General features: G+C 43.9%; 1 pseudogene; it reads left to right on the top strand.

The window, feature by feature from the left end:
- Positions 1 to 1,896: 1,896 nt before the first annotated feature.
- Positions 1,897 to 21,367, top strand: LOC116531392 (annotated as a pseudogene).
- Positions 21,368 to 22,668: the final 1,301 nt, after the last annotated feature.

Raw genomic sequence — 22,668 nt, 5'->3', positions numbered from 1 at the left:
CTCCTGGTCTCAAGCAGTCCACCCACCTCAGCTTCCCCAAGTGCTGAGATTACAGGCATGAGCCCCCTGCAAACGGACTAATACTGTGTTTTTACTGCACATTTGCTGTGTTTAGATACACAATTACCTATAACTGTGTCACAGTTGCCTACAGTATTCAGCACAGCAATCTCTACAGGTTACAGCCAAGGCTGTACCATAAAACCTGGGTGTGTAGTAGGCTGTGCCATCTAGGTTTGTGTAAGTGTGAAATCACCTAATTATGAATTTCTCAGAATGCTATCTCCTTTGTTAAGTGACACATTTAAAAATTTATTTATTTAAAATGTTTAAAAATCACTGGGCGCCATGGATCATGCCTGTAATCCCAGCACTTTGGGAGGCTGAGATGGAACAACTGCTTGAGTCCAGGAGTTCAAGACCAGCCTGGGCAATATAGCGAGACCCCCATCTCTACAAAAAATAAAAAAATACATTAGCTAGGCATGGTGGCACACACCTGTAATTCCAGCTACTCAGGAGGCTGAAGCAGGCTGAAGTACTAAGGAGGCTGAAGCTCAAGAGGCTCACTTGAGCCCAGGAGTTCAAGGCTGCAGTAAGCCATGACTATGTCACCTCACTCCAGCCTGGATGACAGAGCAAGACTCTTTTTAAAATAGCCAGGTGTGATGGCTCTCACCTGTAATCCCAGTACTTTGGGACGCCAGATTGCTTGACTTCAGGAGTTTGAGACCAGCTTGGGCAACATGACGAAACCCTATCTCTACAAAAAATACACACACACACACACACACACACACACACAAATGAGCCAGGTGTGGCGGTGCACCACTGCATTCCCAGGTACTCGGGAGGCTGTGGTGAAAGAATCCCTTGGGACTGGGAGGTGAAGGTTGCAGGGATCTGAAATCACACCACTGGACTCCAGCCTTCAGTGACTGAATAAAACCTTCTCAAATAAATAAATACAATCATTAATTGCCAGTTATAATGAAAATTTAAAACTTAAAAAATTTTTAGTCTGATGGCATTGTACCACTGGGTACCTGTTCATATAACACTACTAACAATTACCCTGACACACGGTCACATGCAGATGAACGAACTTCCCTAAAACCAAGTTGAAGGGATTAAACATCTTCATCATCATATCCTCCTCTTTTCCCTTCTCCTCCTCTTTGTCATCACCATTGAGGACAGCACTGCTGCCTGGGCCCAGGGGCCTTCTTCCTCAATGCCCCCAGCACCACCCAAATTCCCCCTCTGTGGAATTGGAGGACTGAGTGTGTTGGTCTCAGGGACACTGAAGGAAGCCGCCTGTCCTCAGCCTTGGAGTCTGCTCAACCATATCATCCAAAGCACCATCCATCAAAGGTCTGAATACAATGAGCAGCTGCTCCTGCAGCTGGGGTGTCAAAAAGAATGAGCCTCCGAGTTTATCTAAACTTAAGTGTACCTGAAGGTCTTCTCTGGCCATCCACAAAATCCACAGAATGAAACGTATTTGATGAGGACAACTCACCAGTGGCATTGGACGTCCGTAGTGTGGCCACTTCTGCTGCAGAGACAGCATCTTCCCATAGTTCCTGCACTTCCTTCCGGAAGCCTCATATTTCCTATTCTATTGAAACTCGGCCACCTCCACCTGCAACGTGCAGTTTCTAATGTCATCTTCATCCAAAAGCATGAATGCAAGATCCACAGCTTCTCTCTTCCAACGATCGCAAAGCCTGTCTCCTTTAAGATGTCCTTGGTTATCTTTATAAAGCTTGACCTTAAGTTCTTCTGTCTGGGGATCTCTCATAATAATGTCAAATAGACAGGCGTGTGAATGCCTCCACAGTAATGTCAGGAGGCAAACCGGCACATACACATTTCTATTTCTCCTTCTTCAACATGAAGCCTTCCTTTTCTCGCCTCTTTGTGGGATCAGTGGGTTTGGGGTTTTTCCTGGTGGCCGTTTGTCAGTGTTGCAATCGTGTGTTTGCAGCAAAGCAGCACTATCACTGAGCAGCCATCATTGGCCTGATACATAGCAATGAAATCTTCACTGGTTTCCCTTCTCCTCCGGTGCCTGCAGAAACTGGCCTGGGTCTTGACTGAGACTATAGATTACATAGGCTGGGGAGGACAGACAGCCCCAGGAGAAATATCCAGAAGGGGCAGGTCCCTCATGTTCCTCAATGACTCAGTGCCTTGACCACATAGCTCCCCTCCTCTACCCTCCACAGGCTGCACTGGGGCAGGGCTGGCAGGCAGAGAGGCTGTATCACAGCCCTTTAGAGCCTCAAGCTGGAGTCCCTAGGGTTGCTGGCCCTTAGAGTACTGTGAGGTAGGAGGTCCTCAACCTTCCCTCCAGCAACTCTGGAGTGTGGGAAGGTGGGTTCTCTAACCCACTGAGGGGACTGTCCCTTCCTGTGTGGGTTGAGAAGATGGGAAGTTCCTGAAATCCAACTGCTCTGAGAGTGCCAGTGCTGTCACCTTGGCCTGAGTATGCTAAGGACGTTAATGCTGCCTTCCAAGCAAAACTTAGCAATTCGAGGGCTGGACTCTAGGCTAGATCTCATCTCCCATAGTAGCTCACCTGTCTTGGCAGACAATAGGAAAAAGGAAGGCTTAATGATGTCTATGACACAGCAGCTACCTGTCCATCTTTCAGGCAGTTGTACATATGCTCTTTTGCATAACTTTGTTCCCATCCAAGGGAATCACAGCCCCTCCCCACACCACCAACTGGAATGACAGGCATTGATGTCTGCACAGGCATCAAACCTTAGGGTGACCTGTTCTGGGCTTCCCTTCTCTGTTTTTGCTATTAATTTAGTAGGGCTGTTCCATCGCCCTGTTAGGAGTTTAATTTCAAAAGTCATATGCATAGGGGGTTCTGATGGATCACAACAGACATCGGGTTGTCCGTCCCCTGGATTACACACCTTATACTGAGTACCGTTATATAAACAGGTCCCCTTCTGTGTCCCTGGACATTCATAATAACTGTAGAACAAAAGAATGGCAGTAACTTTATGTCCTACCTCAGTAACCTTGTGCACACACTGAGAGCATTCTCCAAAATCAGTTAATGTTCCTACTGTATAAATCCAAATATTAAGAAGAATAAGTCCCATGAGTAATTCCTCATGCTTTGGCCATGTGTGGGCCAGCCAGCTTCTGGGATGTGGCTGGAGCAAGGCTTGTTGCCCTTCTTTTTTTTTTTTTTTTTTTTTTAATAAAACAAATCTTACTGTGTTTAATAAAGACAAGCTTGAAAATATTTGCAGGGAATAGGGGAGTGTATCAAGTTATATAGTAGGTTTGAAAAAAAAGGAACAGAACTCAGTTGTGATCTCTTGACTTGCTTGTTGCTGGAACATTCTCTCTGGAACCCCTGAGCCCATCTAGCTTCCAGTCTGTCCATCAACTGATCACTGCTCAGTCACCTCAGACGACGCCACTGGGAGCAGGAGAACTGCCTAGCTGAGCCCTGCCTGAATGCCTGACCCATAATGAGGGAATGTGTTCTCTTTCCGGGTCCACAAGGGGGCGTAGTTTTAAGGGCAAGAACTTCCCAGTCCATGCCCGCCTCCCATCTCTCTCCATCCGGGAGATTTAACGGTTATGTTTGAATTTCACGGGCATGGGAAGGAACTTCCTTTAGCGCACCCAACTGCCATGGGGCTTTCCAATAAAAGGTCACCAGCATATTGGAGCAGCATGTAGCCTAAGCCCTTAGCAGGAAGGGAAGTCTTCCTGCTGGAAGTCACAGGCTAGTGCCTCCACAAAGATGGTGGGAGAGTTCTTGAACCCCTGGGGAAGCCAGGTCCAGGTGTACTGGGTGGCCACACCTGTTTCTGGATTCTCCCATTGGAACACAAATAGTTTCTGACCCTCCGAGGCCAGTCCAATGCTAAAGAAAGCATTCTTTAAGTCCAAGCAGGTGAACCAACGATCCTCTGCTGGCAATAATCCCAACAGCATGTACAGGTTGGGTGCGAGTGGGTGCAAAGTCACTGCAGTCTGATTAACCAAATGCAAGCCCTGCACTGGCCTGTAGTCTTTGGTTCCTGGTTTAGAAACAGGCAAGACGGGGTGTTCCATGGAGACTGGCAAGGAACTACAATTCCATAGTCCTTTAAGCATTTTAGGTGGACCTGAATGCCTTTTAGGGCCTCTTGGGAAACTGGATTTTGCTTTTGCCTAACAGGCTGAATCCCAGGCTTGACTTCAATGAGCACAGGGGCCTGGTTGATTGCCAGTCCTGGCGGATTTTCCTCTGCCCAGACCTGTGGGCATTGCCATCATTGGCCTGATACGTAGCGGTGAAATCTTCACTGGTTTCTCTTCTGCTCCTGTGCTTGCAGAAACCAGCCTGGCACTTGACTGGGATTGTAGGCTCCAGAGACTGGGGAAGAACAGCCAGCCCCAGGAAAAACATCTGGAAAGGGCGTGTCCCTCATGCTCCTCAGTGACTCAGTGCTTTGGTCACATAGCTCCCCTCCTCCACCCTTGCTCAGCAGGCTGCATCAGGGGCAGGGCTTTGGGGTCCCTGCCAACCCTAGGGACTCCAAAACATTTAATTTGCAAAATGGTGTTTTTTTCTCTGTATTTCTCTAATATTTCTTTCTGTACATGGAATTGCCTGACCAATGGTCAGCTGTATTCAAAATCCTTATTGCCGGATAGCTCAGCTGCAAGAGCCAATCAGTACTGTTCTGGAACAGTGCCTTGTATTGGTGTAATCCACATGACCTTGAGCCTAAGAGACTTGTCTGAGATGGAGTCTTGCTCTGTTGCCCAGGCTGGAGTACAGTGGGGCGATCTTGACTCACTCTAACCTCTGCCTCCTGGGTTCAAGTGTTTCTCCTTCCTCAGCCTCCCGAGTAGCTGAGACTACAGGCATGCACCACCACACTGAGCTAATTTTTGTATGTTTTAGTAGAGACAGGATTTCAACATGTTGGTCAGGCTGGTCTTGAACTCCTAACCTCAGGTGATTTTCCCACCTTGGCCTCCTTTCAAAGTGCTAGGATTACAGGCTGGAGTCACACTTTCCTTTAAGGGCCAACAAAATCACCTGAGCATGCATCCGTCAGAGGGAGGGCGGTTAGGAGAGGTTCCCACACGGTGCCCACTGCTGAACTGTTCATGGGCTAGCTCTTTTCTGTACCCCCATGTTATTGCCATTTTCTGGGGCTCATTTTTTCCCTCTTGAGAAAGAAATAGGCTTGCACTTATTTCCCTTACCCATGGGACAAAGCACCAGCTGTGCTCCCGGGCTGCCGGGAACTTCTCCAAAATTCCTGGTGCTTTCTCACATTGAGCAACATGAATCTTTTTCCTGTTCTAACCAACCTCCACCCACGCAAGGCTCTGAGACTAACTGCACAACCACAGAGCTCTTTCTGAATCCATAAGGCCCCTGTTTGCCTAAGAAAAAGGTCATAGGACCCAATCACACACACCTGGCTGCAGTCATTTTCTTTTCTTTTCTGTCTCTTTTTTTTTTTTTTTTTTTTGAGACAGAGTCTTGCTCTGTCACCCAGGCCCCAGGCTGGAGACTTTATTAATGTTTGTAGCCTTCTGGGCTCCCTTTTTCAATCCTTCCAGTTAGGCCTCTCTGTGCCGGATTAACCTCTGCGTGCCCTCCAGGGTGTTTGGATCCCACTGGGTGTCAGTCCTGGTAACTGGATCCTGACATACTCTTGGGGGTCTGGTAATCTGCAGGAATATGCTCCTCCAACCATCTGGAGGCAGCTGGGAGTCTCTCCGCCTTTCCTCGGTGTTAAAAAGGAATGCAGGAGCAGCTGCTCATTGTATTCAGACCTTTGATGGATGGTGCTTTGGATGATATGGTTGAGCAGACTCCAAGGCTGAGAGGACAGGCGGCTTCCTTCAGTGTCCCTGAGGCCAACACACTCAGTGCTCCAATTCCACAGAGGGGGACTTTGGGTGGTGCTGGGGGCATTGAGGAAGAAGGCCCTTGAGCCTAGGCAGCAGTGCTGTCCTCAATGGTGATAATGAGGAGGGGGAGCGCTATCCAGCAGCAAGGACTCTGAATACAGCTGGACCTTTGGCCAGGCAATTTCATGTACAGAAAGGGATTCAAGGGAAGTACAGAAAAAGTTAACACCATCTTGCAAATTAAATGTTTTGATTTTCGCAATGCTGGTTATAAGTGAGAAGCAGGCCGGGTGCGGTGGCTCAAGCCTGTAATCCCAGCACTTTGGGAGGCCGAGGCGGGTGGATCACGAGGTCAAGAGATCGAGACCATCCTGGTCAACATGGTGAAACCCCGTCTCTACGAAAAATACAAAAAATTAGCTGGGCATGGTGGTGTGTGCCTGTAATCCCAGCTACTCAGGAGGCTGAGGCAGGAGAATTGCCTGAACCCAGGAGGTGGAGGTTGTGGTGAGCCGAGATCACGCCGTTGCACTCCAGCCTGGGTAACAAGAGCGAAAACTCTGTCTCAAAAAATAAATGAATAAATAAATAAGTGAGAAGCAGCAGCTAACATATGTTGGGTTCTTCCTCGAGGTGCTGGGACTGATGTAGTCTTTACATATGTTAGTGGTCCTTCTAGTTCTCATAGCAGCCCTGAGAGCAAGAGCTATTGCTGTCTCCACTTTACAGGTGAGGAGACTGAGGCAAAGTTAGCTTACTACATTTGCCCAAGTGGGTGGAGTGTTGTGGCTTACGCCTGTAATCCCAACACTTTGGGAGGTGGAGGCAGGCAGATCACAAGGTCAAGAGATCAAGATCATCCTGGCCAACATGGTGAAACCCTGTCTCTACTAAAAATACAAAAATTAGCTGGGCATGGTGGTTCAGTATCATAAAGAAACACGCTGTATGGCAGGCTTGAGGCAAGAGCCACTCCTCCTGATAAAGGAGTTGTAGGACCTTGCTCCAGTTCTTGTGGAAGCCTGCCCTCAGACCAGAAATTGCACCTTGGTGACTGTGAACTTTATCAGCTCTTGTTACTGTGCTGCTAGAAAAGCATCTTCCTATAAAACTCATTGGAAGCTGCCAGCAGGTGGCAGTCACCCTGACAGCTCTGTCACTACTGTGTGACTTAAAGCATCCCCCCATAAATCTTAGAAGTAGTTTGCCCGTAGATAGAAGTATTGCACACTGCACCCTCTTCACTGTGCACGACCCACCTTCAAGCCTTGGTGACCTAATGGGGGTGGACCCCTTACTGCACGTGGCCCTTGTCTCGAATGGACCCCTTGCTATACACTGTCCACCTCCTGACCTAGGTGACCTAATGGGGGTGGACCCCTTGTTTTATTGCTCACGACCCTATCACTATCCTGAAAGATGACTTCACTCACTGCCCTGCCCCCTAACCTGTACACAATAAATACTCACGCTTCTGGACATTCGGGGCCTCACATGACTCCGCTCATAGGTGGTGTGGCCTCTCGAGCCCAGCTGCATTTTCCTTGTACTTCTGTGTCCTGTCTCTCTATTTCTCGGATCCTGCACCTCAGCACAGCATAAGGGACACCCCACGACCCTGTGGGGCCCTAAGCCCTACACCTTGGGTTTTTTGTTTTTTTTTTTTTTGGTGGGGGGTAACCATACCCTTTCACCAAGCTATGCGGTGTTCATAGGGGTGGCCCCTCCTCCGAACCCAGGTGGCAGTTCACAGCCCTGACCAACCACAGTGTTCCGTGGCCTAGCCATAACCACGCCAGCCAGTGAGACCCAACTCAGTGGCTCATTGGACCTATCGGGAAAGAGAGGTCTTTCTTGCCTCTGGACTTGGAGCTATGATGAGGTAAGTGGGTCAGGTGCTAACACGTGGAGTATTGGCCTACAAACACGGCCTAGCCGTGGGATGGTGCAGCCAAGCCACACAGAGAGACAGCCTCCTAGCAACACGCTGTGAACACCGGCATCCACCCCTGCCTGAACTGGGACCTTTTCCTCTTCAGCTCTTCAGTTATGTGAGGCAAGATGCTGCCTTTTTTGCTTAGTGCTGTGAGTTGGGTGTATATCAGTTACAATCAAAGAATCCTAAGTAATGCCACAAGCATGGCGACTCTCTGCATGGGACTACGCAGCACTCCCGTGAAAACAAAACATACATTAACTTTGGAAGCTGTTGACCATAATCTAAAAACATTAATAGAGGTGTATAAAAATTATAACAAAATTTAAAGTAGCATATTTCCTCATGAAGCAGGTTAAATGTATACACAAAGAAGGAGGAGGAAAAGGTGAAGAAGAATCCTCCCTTGTGGGGAAGTGACAGGAGAAGCAGAGGCTGATGCACAGCCTTGCATTCAGGCCCAGCTCTGCCAGCAGCTGAGCACCCCTGAAGAAGCTCCCCCACCTCAAGGGGCTTCAGTTTCCCCATGTATGAAAGAAGGGGAGTCTGGCTTCCATAGCTGCCCTGCCTGATAGGCAGGATGCCAGCATGTCCTCAGTCCTGTGACCATAGACATTTCCCCTGAGATCCCAGGTGCAGCTTGAAATCCTGCCTGGGATCCTGATGGCCCAGGTGCTGACCCTGCATCGGGCTGTGTCTGCCGGGAAGTCTGATTTCTGCTCACCTCTCCCCATTTCTTTCTTCCCGTGAAGTGGGCCGATGTGCTGAAATGTCGATGCAGCCAGTGATGTGTCTGATGAGAATGCATTGAGGATAAAGTTGGGCAGAATCCAAGTGCGTGTCAAATGGTATTTCTTGTTCCAGATCCTTGATTAATCATCACACTGTCTTCCACAATGGTTGAATTAATTTACACTCCCAACGGTGTAAAAGGGTTTCTTTTTCTCCACATCCTCTCCAACATCTGTTGTCTCCTGATTTTTGAAAGATAGCTGTTCTCACTGGTGTGAGATGGTATCGCAATGTGGTTTTGATTTGCATTTCTCTAACGACCAGTGACGATGAGCTTTTTTCCATGTGTTTGTTGGCTGCATAAATGCCTTCTTTTGAAAAGTGTCTGTTCATATCCTTTGCCCACTTTTTGATAGGGTTGTTTTTTTCTTGTAAATTTGTTTAAATTCTCCATAGATTCTGGATATTAGCTCTTTGTCAGATGGGTAGATTGCAAAAATTTTTTCCCATTCTTTTGGTTGCCAGTTCACTCTATTGATAGTTTCTTTTGCTGTGCAGAAGCTCTTAAGTTAAATTAGATCCCATTTGTCTATTTTGGCTTTTGTTGCCATTGCTTTGGTGTTTTAGTCATGAAGTCCTTACCCATGCCTATGTCCTGAATGGCATTGCCTAGGTTTTCTTCTAGAGTTTTTATGGGGTAGGCCTAAATCTTTAATCCATCTAGAGTTAATTTTTGTATAAGGTGTAAGGAAGGGATCCAGTTTCAGCTTTCTGCATATGGCTAGCCAGTTTTCCCAACACCATTTATTAAACAGGGAATTCTTTCCCCGTTGCTTGTTTTTGTCAGGTTTGTCACAGATCACATGGTTGTAGAAGTGTGGTGTTTTTTCTGAGGCCTCCGTTCTGTTCCATTGGTCTATATCTCCGTTTTGGTAACAGTATCATCCTGATTTGATTACAGTAGCCTTGTAATATAGTTTGAAGTCAGGTAGCATGATGCCTCCAGCTTTGTTTTTTTTTTTTGCTTAGGATTGTCTTGGCTATGTGGGCTCTTTTTTGACCCAGCAATCCCATTACTGGGTATATACCCAAAGGATTATAAATCATTTTATTATAAAGACACATACACACGTATGTCTATTGCAGCACTGTTCACAATAGCAAAGACTTGGAACCACCCCAAATCATCAATGATAGGCTGGATAAAGAAAATGTGGCACATACAAACCATGGAATACTATGCAGCCATAAAAAAGGATGAGTTCATGTCCTTGACAGGGACATGAATGAAACTGGAAACCATCATTCTCAGCAAACAGGCACAAGAACAGAAAACCAAACACCTCATGTTCTCACTCATAAGTGGGTGTTGAATGATGAGAACACATGGACACAGGGAGGAAAATATCACACACTGGGGCCTAGCGGGTGGGGGTCCAGGGGAGGAATAGCAGGGGGTGGGGGGGCTGGGAAGGTATATCATTAGGAGAAAAACCTAATGGAGATGACGGGGCAATAGACGCAGCAAACCATCACCATGGCACATGTATACCTGTGTAACAAACTTGCATGATCTGCACATGTACCCCAGAACTTAAAGTAAAATAAATAAATTAATTTTTAAAAAGATATAAAAAGAAAAAAAGAATCCAGTGTGTGTCATCTGAACTCTTGAATCACAGATGGAAGGTATGTCTTCTGATGATGTCTTGCAGCCTGAGCTGACAATCTGTAAGAAGGTTTTGCTATCTCCATTATACAGATGGGTGAACTGACACTTACAGAGCTCATGTAACTTGACCCAGGGTCCACCCCTACCAGAGGCAGCACAGAAACTAAAACCCAGGCAGCCTTTTCCAGAGCTTGTGCTCTGCTCCCCTGGGGGAAGGAACTCTTTGGAGGAATTGAAGCAGCAGTGAACAAAGGCCATTTTTAAGAAGGGACCCTCGAAGACTCTCCTGGGGGGTTCACAGGGAGAACAGCAGAAATCTCAGCCGGGGTCCCCGGCTCCACAAGGGTCAGAGATTCTTTTGCGCAGCGTCTGGGTGAGGTCAGAAACCCTGCAGAGACTTGCATTTCCTGCTGTATGGCAGACAAGGCATCTGAAAATCTGCCGCAACACTTCTAGATGCCAAGTAAAACAGCAATTCAAATGGCTGCGGATTTCTCATCAGAAACCATCTATCTCAGCAATGCATAGAACTGGAGACAGAAAACTCATCAAGGAGATGACATCCCATCATTGCTGTGGTTAGGTTGTGTGTCCCCTACGAATCTCATGTTAAAATGTGACCTTCAGTGTTGGAGATGGGCCTAGTGGGAGGAGTTTGGGACATGGGGGCAGATCCCTCATTCATGGTTTGGTGCTGTTCTCTTGGTGATGAGTGAGTTCTAGCTCTAATATCCAGTTGAAACAGATTATCTATTATTTATTATCCAGTTCACATGACGGTTAATTGTTTAAAAGAGCCTGACACCATCTCCCTTCTATCTCTCTTTCTCCCTCTCTCTTCCTCCCTCTCTCACCATGTGATAAGCTGACTCACCTTGCCTTGTGCCATGATTAGAAGCCTCCTGAGGTCTCCCCAGAAGCCAAGTAGATGCTGATCCTGTGCCTGTACAGCCTGCAGAACCATGAGCCACATAAACATCTTTTCTGTATAAATACCCAGCCTCATGTATTCCTTTATAACAACGCAAAATAGACTAACGTAATCACTAATCAACTAGATCTCATTAACTTGTATATAACGCGCCATCCAACAATGACAGAATACACATTCTTTTCAAGCACACATGGAACATTCACCAAGATAGATCATATCCTGCATCTTAACAAATTTAGAAAAATTAGAATCTTACAAAATATGTTATTTGACCATAAAATAATTAAACTGGAAATCAAAAAAAGAAGACAATAGAAAAATCACCACACACTTGGAAATTAAACATACTTATATGTGATCCATGGGTCAAAGAAATCTTGAGAGAGATTAGAAGTATTTTTAACTGAGTGAAAAGGAAAATACAACGTAAGAAAATATGTAAGATGCAACTAAAGTAGTCCTTAGAGGGAAATTCATGGCGTTAAAATGCTTACATTAGAAAAGGAGGTCTTGAATCAATAATATCAGCCTCCAACTTAAGAAATAAAAAAAGAGGAGTAAAACATACCCAACACAAGCAGAAGGAAGGAAATATAAACAGGAGTAGAAATCAATACAATTGAAAACAGAAAACAGTAAAGAAAATGAAATGAAAACAAATGCTGATTCTTTGAAAAGGTCAATGAGGCCGGGCGCGGTGGCTCAAGCCTGTAATCCCAGCACTTTGGGAGGCCGAGGTGGGTGGATCACGAGGTCAAGAGATCGAGACCATCCTGGTCAGCACGGTGAAACCCCGTCTCTACTAAAAATGCAAAAAATTAGCTGGGCATGGTGGTGCGTGCCTGTAATCTCAGCTACTCAGGAGGCTGAGGCAGAAGAATTGCCTGAACCCAGGAGGCGGAGGTTGCGGTGAGCCGAGATGGCGCCATTGCACTCCAGCCTGGGTAACAAGAGCGAAACTCCGTCTCAAAAAAAAAAAAAAAAAAGAAAAGGTCAATGAAACTGATAAACCTCTATAAAGACTGATCAATCAAAAAAGAAGACACAAATTACTGATATTAGAAATTAAAGGGGGAGATCACCACAAACCTGCAGACAATCAAAATCTTTAAGCCAATAAAAGAATACTGTGGAGTCCCTGTTAGAGAAAGAGAGTCAGGCTGGCAGGAAAAACCAAAAGGAAAAAGCAAGTAAGTTACAAGTCTGCCTTTCTTCACAGTTGAGAACATATAGCCCTCTTGCACAAATAATTCACAATCCTGCACCCAGCTAGACACCTGCAAGTTAGCTCCCTGCAGCCTTGGCTTTATCAGTACTGCACAAAGCCCTCTTCAGCATAAACACTACCCTATGAAATCTCCACAAGCCTTTGCTTCTTTGCAGTCAGCTTCTGCTGACTTGTGGTTGTCTCCCTGGCAACGTATTTTCCTAATTTCTCTAATAAACCTGCCGTTCTTTACCTACTAATGTCTTGGGAAACTTATACTCCCAAACCACCAGCCCAGATAGTCGCTGCCCACCCAAGACATTTCAGTGGCCCTCTGGGGATCTCTTTCCATGTAGGGGAACACTCTCTCCTCATGGGGAATTCTCTCCCCTCTCTCTCTTTCCCAACTCAGGAAACTGGGTTTATAGCATCTAAGCACGGAGACAGTTGCAGCAGTTGCAGGTCTCTGGCCAGGGCTATACTCCCATGGGACTGAAAGGTATCTGTGTGTAAACGTCTGACTGCCACCACCCAATTCAGGTGAGGGACCTAAGTCCTTTTCTCTTTTCAATCTTTCATCAGCCATTTCTTAAGTAGCTCTTTGGTAATTGAGGGTAACTGGCAAGAGCCACTGTCTGGGTTTGGCCGAAGGCCAAAAAATGAATGGGATCAGCTGCCCTGCTTGGAAGAGAAAAAGGCTCTCCTATATTTTCTGGATGTAGTCCCTATCATTCTCAGCAAACTGACACAAGAACAGAAAACCAAACACCGCGTATTTTCACTCACAGGTGGGTGATGAACAATGAGAAAACTTGGGCACAGGGAAGGGAACAACACTCACAGGGCTAGGTTGGGGGGGGAGGGGAGGGGAGGGGAGGACAGCAGGATGGGGTGAGGAGGAGAGGGAGGGATAACACCCGGAGAAATGCCTGATGTAGGCAACGAGTTGGGGGGATGGAGACAGCAAACCACCATGGCATGTATGTACCTATGCAACAATCCTGCAGGATGCAGGACGTGCACATGTACCCCAGATCCCAAATACAATAAAAAAAAATTTTTTTAATGACACGGAAGCCTGTTCAGGGCAAATTCACATACATTTCAGGTGACTCAAAACCTCTGTCTCAGTCCTAATTCTGGGGAGTCACCCAGTCATCCTGTTCCAGACGTTGCCAAATTAGGTAATCTCAGGCAGCCTCAGAATGGTGAGTGTTCCCCTCCCTGTTCCCTCTCCTGGGCCGGCAGTGATGGAGCTCTTCCTGTACCCTTCCTTCCTCATACCTGGGCTGATCACCCAGCATGAGTCAGAACCTGGACTGGCTGTCCAGCCTTAGGGCCCCCTGGGTGGTCTTTTCTAGTAGATGGGATGCCCCTTTAGAAAGTGCACTTCGAGTCCCTCAGCAAACGTACATGGAACTCGGCATACATCTCAGCATTCATCTTGGCAGGATGCCCCAAGCAGAAGTTCAGTTCATGACACTGCATGGCACTGCCCACGAGGGGTGTGTCTTCCAGTTCCACCATGGGACAAACCCTGTCCATTCTTTCAGACTCATCTCTAGGCTGCATCCTAAAGCATTAAGACAAATTTAACCCTCAGACTCTCAAAAAGAGAAATACCTGATTTTCTTTTGTAACACCGCATGACCACTATGCAGGAAATCCTCAAATTAACCTCTTCAGTCTTTATAATTGAAAGGAAAACAGGGCTAAGAAAAAGAAAAAACGAAAACAAAAATGCAGGGACAAGAGGCAGACTCAACGGTTAGCTGCTTTACAAATTCTCAGCTTCTCCAGGTTTCCCTAAGGACACGCCTCCAAATAACTGCCATCTGTGCAAAAGGCCAGGCCACTAAAAGGCAGCTTACCCAATAAAATAAATGGGGAAAAGCTGTGCATGACTTGCCCTCTCTGCCACAAGCTTGGCCACTGGAAACAGGATTGCCTTGAAAGTTGAAGGGCTCCCAGAACAAAAATTCAACTCCCAATGGCTTTAATCTAAAAAAGCTCTCTGCTCCGTCTAAAAAGAACTAACCTTAACTGGTAACCTGTGGCGGTGGGAAACATTTGTCCCACATTCTGTGGGTCTGAAGTGCTAAAGCTCTCCCTGACGGGAAATAAAGCAGAAAAGAGGGCTAGCTCCACACCAAGCCGTGGCTAGAAGGCTCACAAGCCCTCCTGGAAAGCTGAACCCTTGCCTCTCCATTCTTTCTTTTCCTTTTCTCTTTTTCTGTTCAATCCAAAGATCCATCCTTAAAAAAGAAAGACAATTTCTAACTTTCTAATATTTGATTTTCTTGTTCTCTTTAAAATTCTAGCTGCTTGCATATTATGGCCTCTTTTCGTGTACAATTTCAACTGATGGGCAAGTTGCAACAAGAAAAATTCAGAGCTCAAATGATTAACCTGTCCTATCGAGTTCAATGAAGTTTTCTAAAGCTCTTTATTGTCCTCTATTTTTTCTTTCTGCCTTAGATCAAGGAGGCTTTATAATCATCTGTAGGACTCTAATGGGAGCTCTTGAGTGCAGGTTTCTAATAACTTTGGAAATTGTAACATTAGAATAAAGAAAAAACTTCCCAGATTCCCATTAAAAGCTAATGTGTTCACAAATATTGAGCAGAACAGAAATTAGTTACATAAACTTAACTAATGGAAAACTAAAATAATCTTTTTATAGCTTTTTGTTTAAAACATTGTGAATGTTTTGTTTAAAACATTTGTTTTTTAAAGTCCATAAAAAGTTTTTTTCTTTTAAGCTATTTCCAGCCTTTAACAATTGGCTAAATTACAATCCTGTAACCAAAATTTAAAGCATATTTTGCTCTCTACCTGATTTCTCCAGAATTTAAAAACTATTTGCAAATATACTTAATTTATGGTGCTATAGTTATCTGCATACATTCATTAAAAATCTATTTCTGACTGGGTGCCATGACTCATGCCTATAATCCCAGCACTTTGGGAACCTAAGGCAGGTGGATTGCTTGAGCTTAGGTGTTTGAGACCAGCCTCAGCAATGTGGCGAAACTCTGATTCTATGAAAAACACAAAAAATTAGCTGGGCACGGTGGCACATGCCTATAGTCCCAGCTACTTGCGGGACTGGGGCAGGAAGATTGCTTGAGCCTGGGTGGTCGAGGCTGCAGTGAGTTGATATGGTGCTGCCTGAGTGGCACAGTGAGATCAAGTCTCAAAAACCAAGGTGGTAGGGGGAGGGTGGTAATCTGTTTTTTTTTTGTAACAGGACATAATTGGAGATACTGGTTATTTTACCAAGGCTTTAACTGGAATGGCATGCTTTTTGTGGGTGGGGGGGAGTCTAAGTTGACTTATAAAGCCAATAAATTCCCTTGGGAAAGCTGACCTCATACCTTATCTACACAGTCCCTGTACAGGGTTCCTAACCTGTGGTAAGTAAAGAATGTCACTTTCTAACAGGGCCAGGAGCCCCAAGTTTTCTTGGGACCTCAAGAGGAAAAGAATTTACCCAACTTATACAGGTATTTAATGGTACAAACCCATAACTGGGCTTAAGGCATTAAAGTCAAATCTGAGATTCTTTACGAAATAAAGTTTCAGCAAAGCCAGATTTAAAAAATAGAAGCATCTATATGGAAAATAATTATTCTTGCCAGCTTTATGCAAATATTTAAGCCAAGTATAATAAGACTAAAACTTATTTTACCAATATATTTGTTCTATTATAATTTGCTTTTAGTAAAAACAGGAACTGGAAAGAAAAATTGTTTCAGAAAAGCTGTAGTACATCTGTCATCAAATTCTAGTCTTGTCCACCGTTTTAAAGTTTTTTTATTATTTTCTGCAATTTTAACAAAATCCTGAATTCTTTCTGGGCTACAAATTCCCAAACTAATACATTCAACATTTTTTTCCTTTTACTTTTCTAATTTAAACTCAGTGCAATCACTATTACCTCTTTCCTAAGGTCCTGCAAACTAAAGTTTATTCTTTAAAATACAAGCAAAAGAAAGAAAAGGGTTAGATTGTCACTGCCTTCCTCCTCTACAGCTTAAAATGCTTTGAGTTTAACATTTGGATAGATTGTGCCCAATGTTAATCTTTGTTTTTTTGTGTGTTTCCATAAAAATGCCTCTTGTTAAAAATTTGTTTGCCTTCATCATCTACAGGGGCCTATAAGGCTCACCTCTACATCACAAACTCCAAGGGGTCTGGCCCTGTCCTAGGGGCTTTAATTTGACCCCATTGCAATTACACCTTCAACTATAATCAGACACACCAGGAGTGAGGACAAGCTCTCTGTGTCCCTCTCTGGGTTTTCTATATGGTGGGGAAACAATAAAGTTAATGCCAGCAAAATTTGTAGTAATTCTTTCATGCCTATAAATAGTTTAGCAACTGGAATGGCATATATAGAAATAAAGGTCAAAACTAAACTCCTCACTAATACATCTACAACTTTTCCTTGATTTTCCCTTATTGAATTAACATTTAGAAATCTTATCTATCCCACTTCTCCCACCTATAATAATGCCTATATTAGCGTATTTGCATTGTGTATCATTAATGCAATATCTTGTTTTGTGTCTTCTAGAACACAACAATTTCAAACTAAAATGTAGTGTGGGTATCAGCCACTAAAAGAACTCCACCACTCTCCTTTAGATGCAGCAGGAAAAAATTTTAGGCTACAAATGCTGCCCCCAACGCCATGGTTCCACAGCAACTCTACCCAATTTAACTCCCAAGCCAAGGATTTAGGCCCTTGTAACCTCCTGACGGACTAACAATCCTAGGTAGGGCCAGTTGTATGCCCCTCATCAGCAGGAAGCAGTTGGAAGATGAGAGCTTCACCCATCTGCCAAAGATTTGTTATTGTTGTTCTGTTAGTGGGGAACTGCGGAGTCCTAATTAGGGAAAGGGAGTCAGGCTGGCAGGACCAAGTGAAAGCAAAAAGAGAAAGCAGATAAGCTACAAGTCTACCTTTCTTGTGGTCCAGGATGCATAGCCCTCCTGTGCAAATAATTCACAGTCTTCCTGCACCCAGCTATCAGCAGACACCTGCAGGTTAACTCACGGCAATCTTGGTATTATCAGTACTACACCAAGCCCTCTTTGGCATAAACACTACCCTACAACATCTCCACAAGCCTTTGTTACTTTGCAGTCAGCTTCGGCTGACTTGCTCATTGCCTCTCTGGCAACCACTAGCCCAGGTAGTTGTTGCTCTCTGCAACAAATACCACGAGCATCTCTATGCACATAAACTTTAGATGACATTAATCATTCCTGGAAAACTACAAACTGCTAAGACATGCCCAAGATGAAATAGATATCATTAAATAATCCTATGACTATCGATGAAATCAAATGTATAGTTAAAAGCCTTCCAGAAAAGAAATCTCCAGGCCCAAATGATTTTACTGATGAATTCTACTAACTATTTAAATGAGAAGAAAACATCAATTCTATACAATCTCTTCCAGAAAACAAGAAAGGGACACTTTCCAACTCATTTTATGAGTCTCTCATTACCATTATAACAAAAACAAAGTATAAAAAAAATTATAGACCACTATACCAATATTATTGTATATTTTTGAACACAAATGAAGAAATCCTTAACAAAACATTTGCATATCAGTAATGTATAAACAGAATAGTACAGCATGACATAATGGTGTTTATTATATGAACAATATGTAAAAAGAATAGTACAGGCTGGGTGCAGCGACTCACACTGGTAATCCCAGCACTTTGGGAGGCCAAGCTGGGTGGATCACTTGAGGCCAGGAGTTCAAAACCAGCCTGGCCAACATGGCAAAATCCCATCTCTCTTAAAACTACAAAAATTAGCCAGATGTGGTGGTGGACGCCTGTAATTCCAGCTATTCAGAAGGTTGAGGCAGTAGAATCACTTGAGCCCAGGAGGTGGAAGTTGCAGTGAGCTGAGATCATACCACTCCACTCTAGCCTGGGCAACAAGAGTGAGACTCTATCTTAAAAAACAAAAAAGAGCCGGGCGCGGTGGCTCACGCCTGTAATCCCAGCACTTTTGGAGGCCGAGGCGGGTGGATCACAAGGTCAAGAGATCGAGACCATCCTGGTCAACACGGTGAAACCCCGTCTCTACTAAACATACAAAAAATTAGCTGGGCATGGTGGCACGTGCCTGTAATCCCAGCTACTCAGGAGGCTGAGGCAGGAGAATTGCCTGAACCCAGGAGGCAGAGGTTGTGGTGAGCCGAGATCGCGCCATTGCACTCCAGCCTGGGTAACAAGAGCGAAACTCTGTCTCAAAAAAAAAAAAAAGAATAGAAAAATAGTACAGCATGACATAATGTTTATTATATATACCAGCAATGTATACAAAAAATATCGCAGCAAGGCATAATAATGTTTATTCCAGGAATGCAAGTATGGCTTAATATTTGGATATCAACCAATGTAATCCATCACAGACTATGGAGAAAAAAACCACATAATTATATTAATTAATGTAGAAAAAGCATTTGATCAAACTTAATGTCCATTCATGGGGGAAAAAGAACCCCTTAGCGAGCTTGGAATAGAAAAAAAAAAAGTCTGTTTTTTTTGGAGGGTTTTTTTTTTTTTTTTAAATGTAGTCTTGCTCGGTAGAGAAGGGGTTTCGCCATGTTGACCAGGCTGGTCTCGAACTCCTGACCTTGGGTGATTTACCTGCCTCAACCTCCCAGTGTACTGGGATTATAGGCAAGAGCTACCATGGTGGGCAAAAAAAAAAAAAAAGTCTTCAATATGACTAACGACATCTAAAATCTACAGCTAATATTATGCTATTCTTATAAACTTAAGAACAAGGCAAGGATGTCCATTCTCACCTAGTCAGTGCAATGAAAAGAAAATTTTACAAAAAGGCATACAAATTGGAAAGTAGGCAATAAAACTTTGTATCTTGTAGAATACAACAATTTCAAACTAAAATGTGACTGCAGTGAGGGTATCAGCCACTAAAAGAAGTCAATTTTTGCAGATTATATGGTTGTACACATAGAAAATTTCAAGGAATATGCAAAAGAAAAAACAAAACAAGGCCAGGCGCAATGGCTTATGCCTGTAATCCCAAGAGTTTTGGGAGGCCAAGGCAGGTGGATAACCTGAGGTCAGCAGTTCAAGACCAGCCTGGCTAACATGGTGAAACCCCATCTCCACTACAAATACAAAAATTAGCCAGGCGTGATGGAGGGTGCCTGTAATCCCAGTGACTCAGGAGGCTGAGGCAGGAGAATTGCTTGAACCTGAGAGGCGGAGGTTGCAGTGAGCCAAGATTTCGCCATTGCACTCCAGCCTGGGCAACAAAAGCAAAACTGCAGCTCAAAAAAAAAAAAAAAAAAAAAAAAAAAAAAAAAAAAAAAAAAAAAAAAGAAAGAAAGAAAGAAAAGAAAAGAAAAAAGAAAGAAAGAAAAAGAAACAAAAAACATCTGGAACTAATAAGAGAATTTAGCAAGATACAAGGTCAATGTGTAAAGGTAAATTGTCTTTCTATATACCAGCAATGTACAATTGGAACCCAAAATTAAAACAATAAAATTCACAGTAGATCCTCAAATAAAATAACCGCACAAAACATGTACACACTCTCTGTGCTGAAAAATAAAAATTGCTGATAAAAGACACCAGGGAAGATCTAAATAAATGGAGAAAGACACCATGTTCATAAATTAGAAGAATCAATATTATAAAGATGACAATTCTTCCCAAATTTGTACACATGCTTAATACAACTAGAATCTTGGGGACATAGGTTGATTCAAAAATTTATACAGAAAAGCAAAGAAGCTAGAATAATTAAAACAATTTTGAAAAAGAAGAATAGATTGGATCTACACTGCATAATTTTAAAATTTACTTTAAAGGTACTTTAACAAACACAGTATGGTGTTGGCAAAGAAATAGATGCAAGATAAATGGAACAGTAGAGAGAGGAGAGTGAGAGGAATAGATCCACATACATATGGCCAATTGATTTTTTAATCCTTTTTAAAATTAATCGACTCTATTATTATCTGACGGGATCTCACTGTTGGCCAGGCTGTAGTGCAGTGGCACAATCATGGTTCACTGCAGCCTTGACTTCCTGGGCTCCAGCAATCCTCCCACCTCGGCCTCCTGAGTAGCTGGTACCACAGGTATGCACCACCTTTCCCGGCTAATTTTTGTATTTTTGGTAGAGATGGGGTCTTGTCATGTTGCCCAAGTTGAACCAGGTCTTGAACGCCTGAGCTCAAGCTATCCACCTGCCTTGGCCTCCCAAAAGGCTGGGGTTACAGGCGTGAACTACTGTGAGTCTGTGCCTGGCAAGACTTTATTTTTTTATATAATAGCTTCGATTTCTAGAAAAATTAAGCAGAGTGGGGCAGCTCAGGGTCACCATGGCAGAGCTGCAGCAACAAGAGTAATAACTAATTCTCTTATTAGTTCCAAAACCTCTGGAAATAATAAGATAATTTAGCAAGATACAAGGTCAATGTGTAAAGGTAAATTGTCTTTCTATATACCAGCAATGTACAATTGGAACCCAAAATTAAAACAATAAAATTCACAGTAGTTTCTCAAATAAAATAATCGCAAGCACAGGCGGCGGTGGACTCCATGGTGAAGAGTCCGGAGAGAGAGGACATCCGGAAGATGCAGGGTCTCATGTTCCAGGGCAGCACCAGCTGTTGTGAGGACCATCAGGCATCCATGCAGCAGGTGCACCACAGCATCGAGTGCTGCCATGTGCCTCTGGCTCAAGCCCAGGCCTTGGTCACCAGTGAGTTGGAGAAGTTCCAGGACCGCCTGGCCCAGTGCATCATGCATTGCAACGACAAAGCCAAAGATTCAATAGATGCCGGAAGTAAGGAGCTTCAGGTGAAGCAGCAGCTGGACGGTTGTGTGACCAAGTGTGTGGATGGCTACATGCACCTCATCCCAACCACGACCGAGAAGATGAAGGAGGCTGTCTTATGCATTGGGAAATAAAAGTCTTTGCCAGTGGCCAATGAGAGCAAGAATATATTTTTTCTAAGGAATTAGGAATTTTAGTCTTATAAGCAGTTTATGAATGAAGAAATTAAGGATGCCACAAGTGTAAGGCATTACATCATTTGCTTCTGGACACTGGTTCTTTTTTGTTTCAGTCCTAAAAAGTGAAGTGGAAAAAAGTGGTGCTAAATTGGGTCAGAGATACTACAGGAGTTTTAGAGCTTATATTTCCTGTGGCCAGTGCTTGTTCTGGCAGTAAGAATCTCCTCTGTAACAAGCCAGAGCCCTTCAAGGTCCCAGACTCTTCTTACAACACAGGTACCAACAGGCTGGCAGGTTAGAGTTGGTGGAGTTTCAGGAGAGGTAGCTTCTCTTTGTTGCCAACATCCTGTTTACCAGAAGTGTCACCGTGCCATTTTCCGTAAGCTGTGAAACAAAATCCATGAGGTCACTAACTCAGAAGGGATAAAAAGTTTTCTGGGTCTTTATTTCATTGGTTTTGTGTAATTCAAACAAGGGCATACAAGTTGATTTTACGACGTAGAATTGGGAGGGAGAGTAGTTTGGATAAGAGCTTTGAAAGGTTCCTTGTGGATCCCCGTTTCTGGTCATGAAGATGTGGATGTGCATTTCTTAAAATTATTACCTGCTGCATCTTTCAGCCTGGAGACTGCAAAAACATGAGAGGTGAATTATGGGAAGCAGAGCTTCTGTCTTACTGGTTGATGGGCCCTGAGGCTGTGCGTAGCAAAATGACAGGACAATCTTACGGTAACCCTCTCCCCTTGAAGGGAAGGGGGGTTTGATTGAGATATATACCAATGTCTAGGAATGAGCAGTAAAATAGCAGAAGTTGGCTACTTGATTTTAAGAGAGTTATGAAGTACTGGGTTTGGAAAAATCTGGTTTTTATAGAACAGAAGGAATGAAAGCTTAAACCTAGCATTGCTTCTTTAGCCCCCTGAATTAACAGAGCCCAATCGAGACAAACCCCTGATGCTACCTTCATAATTTATTTGACTTGTTCATTTCACACGTATAGAAACACAGCAGATTTTTGTGTGTTGATTTTGTATCCTATAATTTTTCTGAATTCATATCTTAGCCCTAGTAGTGTTCTTGTGGATTGTTGGGGATCTCTGATATTAAGATCATTTCATTTGGGAATAAGGATAGGTTTACTTCCTCTTTTCAAATTTTATTTCTTCTTGTTTAAGTGCTGTAGATAGAACTTGCAGTACAGTGTTGTATAGCAGCGGGTAAAGTGGACATCTTTTTCTTGCTTCTGATCTTACAGA

The sequence above is a fragment of the Sapajus apella genome, unplaced genomic scaffold (assembly GCF_009761245.1).
Source record: "Sapajus apella isolate SASKATOON/1434 unplaced genomic scaffold, GSC_monkey_1.0 scaffold70, whole genome shotgun sequence".
NCBI lineage: Eukaryota > Metazoa > Chordata > Mammalia > Primates > Cebidae > Sapajus > Sapajus apella.
Note: the sequence above shows the minus strand (reverse complement) of the source record. Positions and strands in the feature narration are given on the sequence as shown.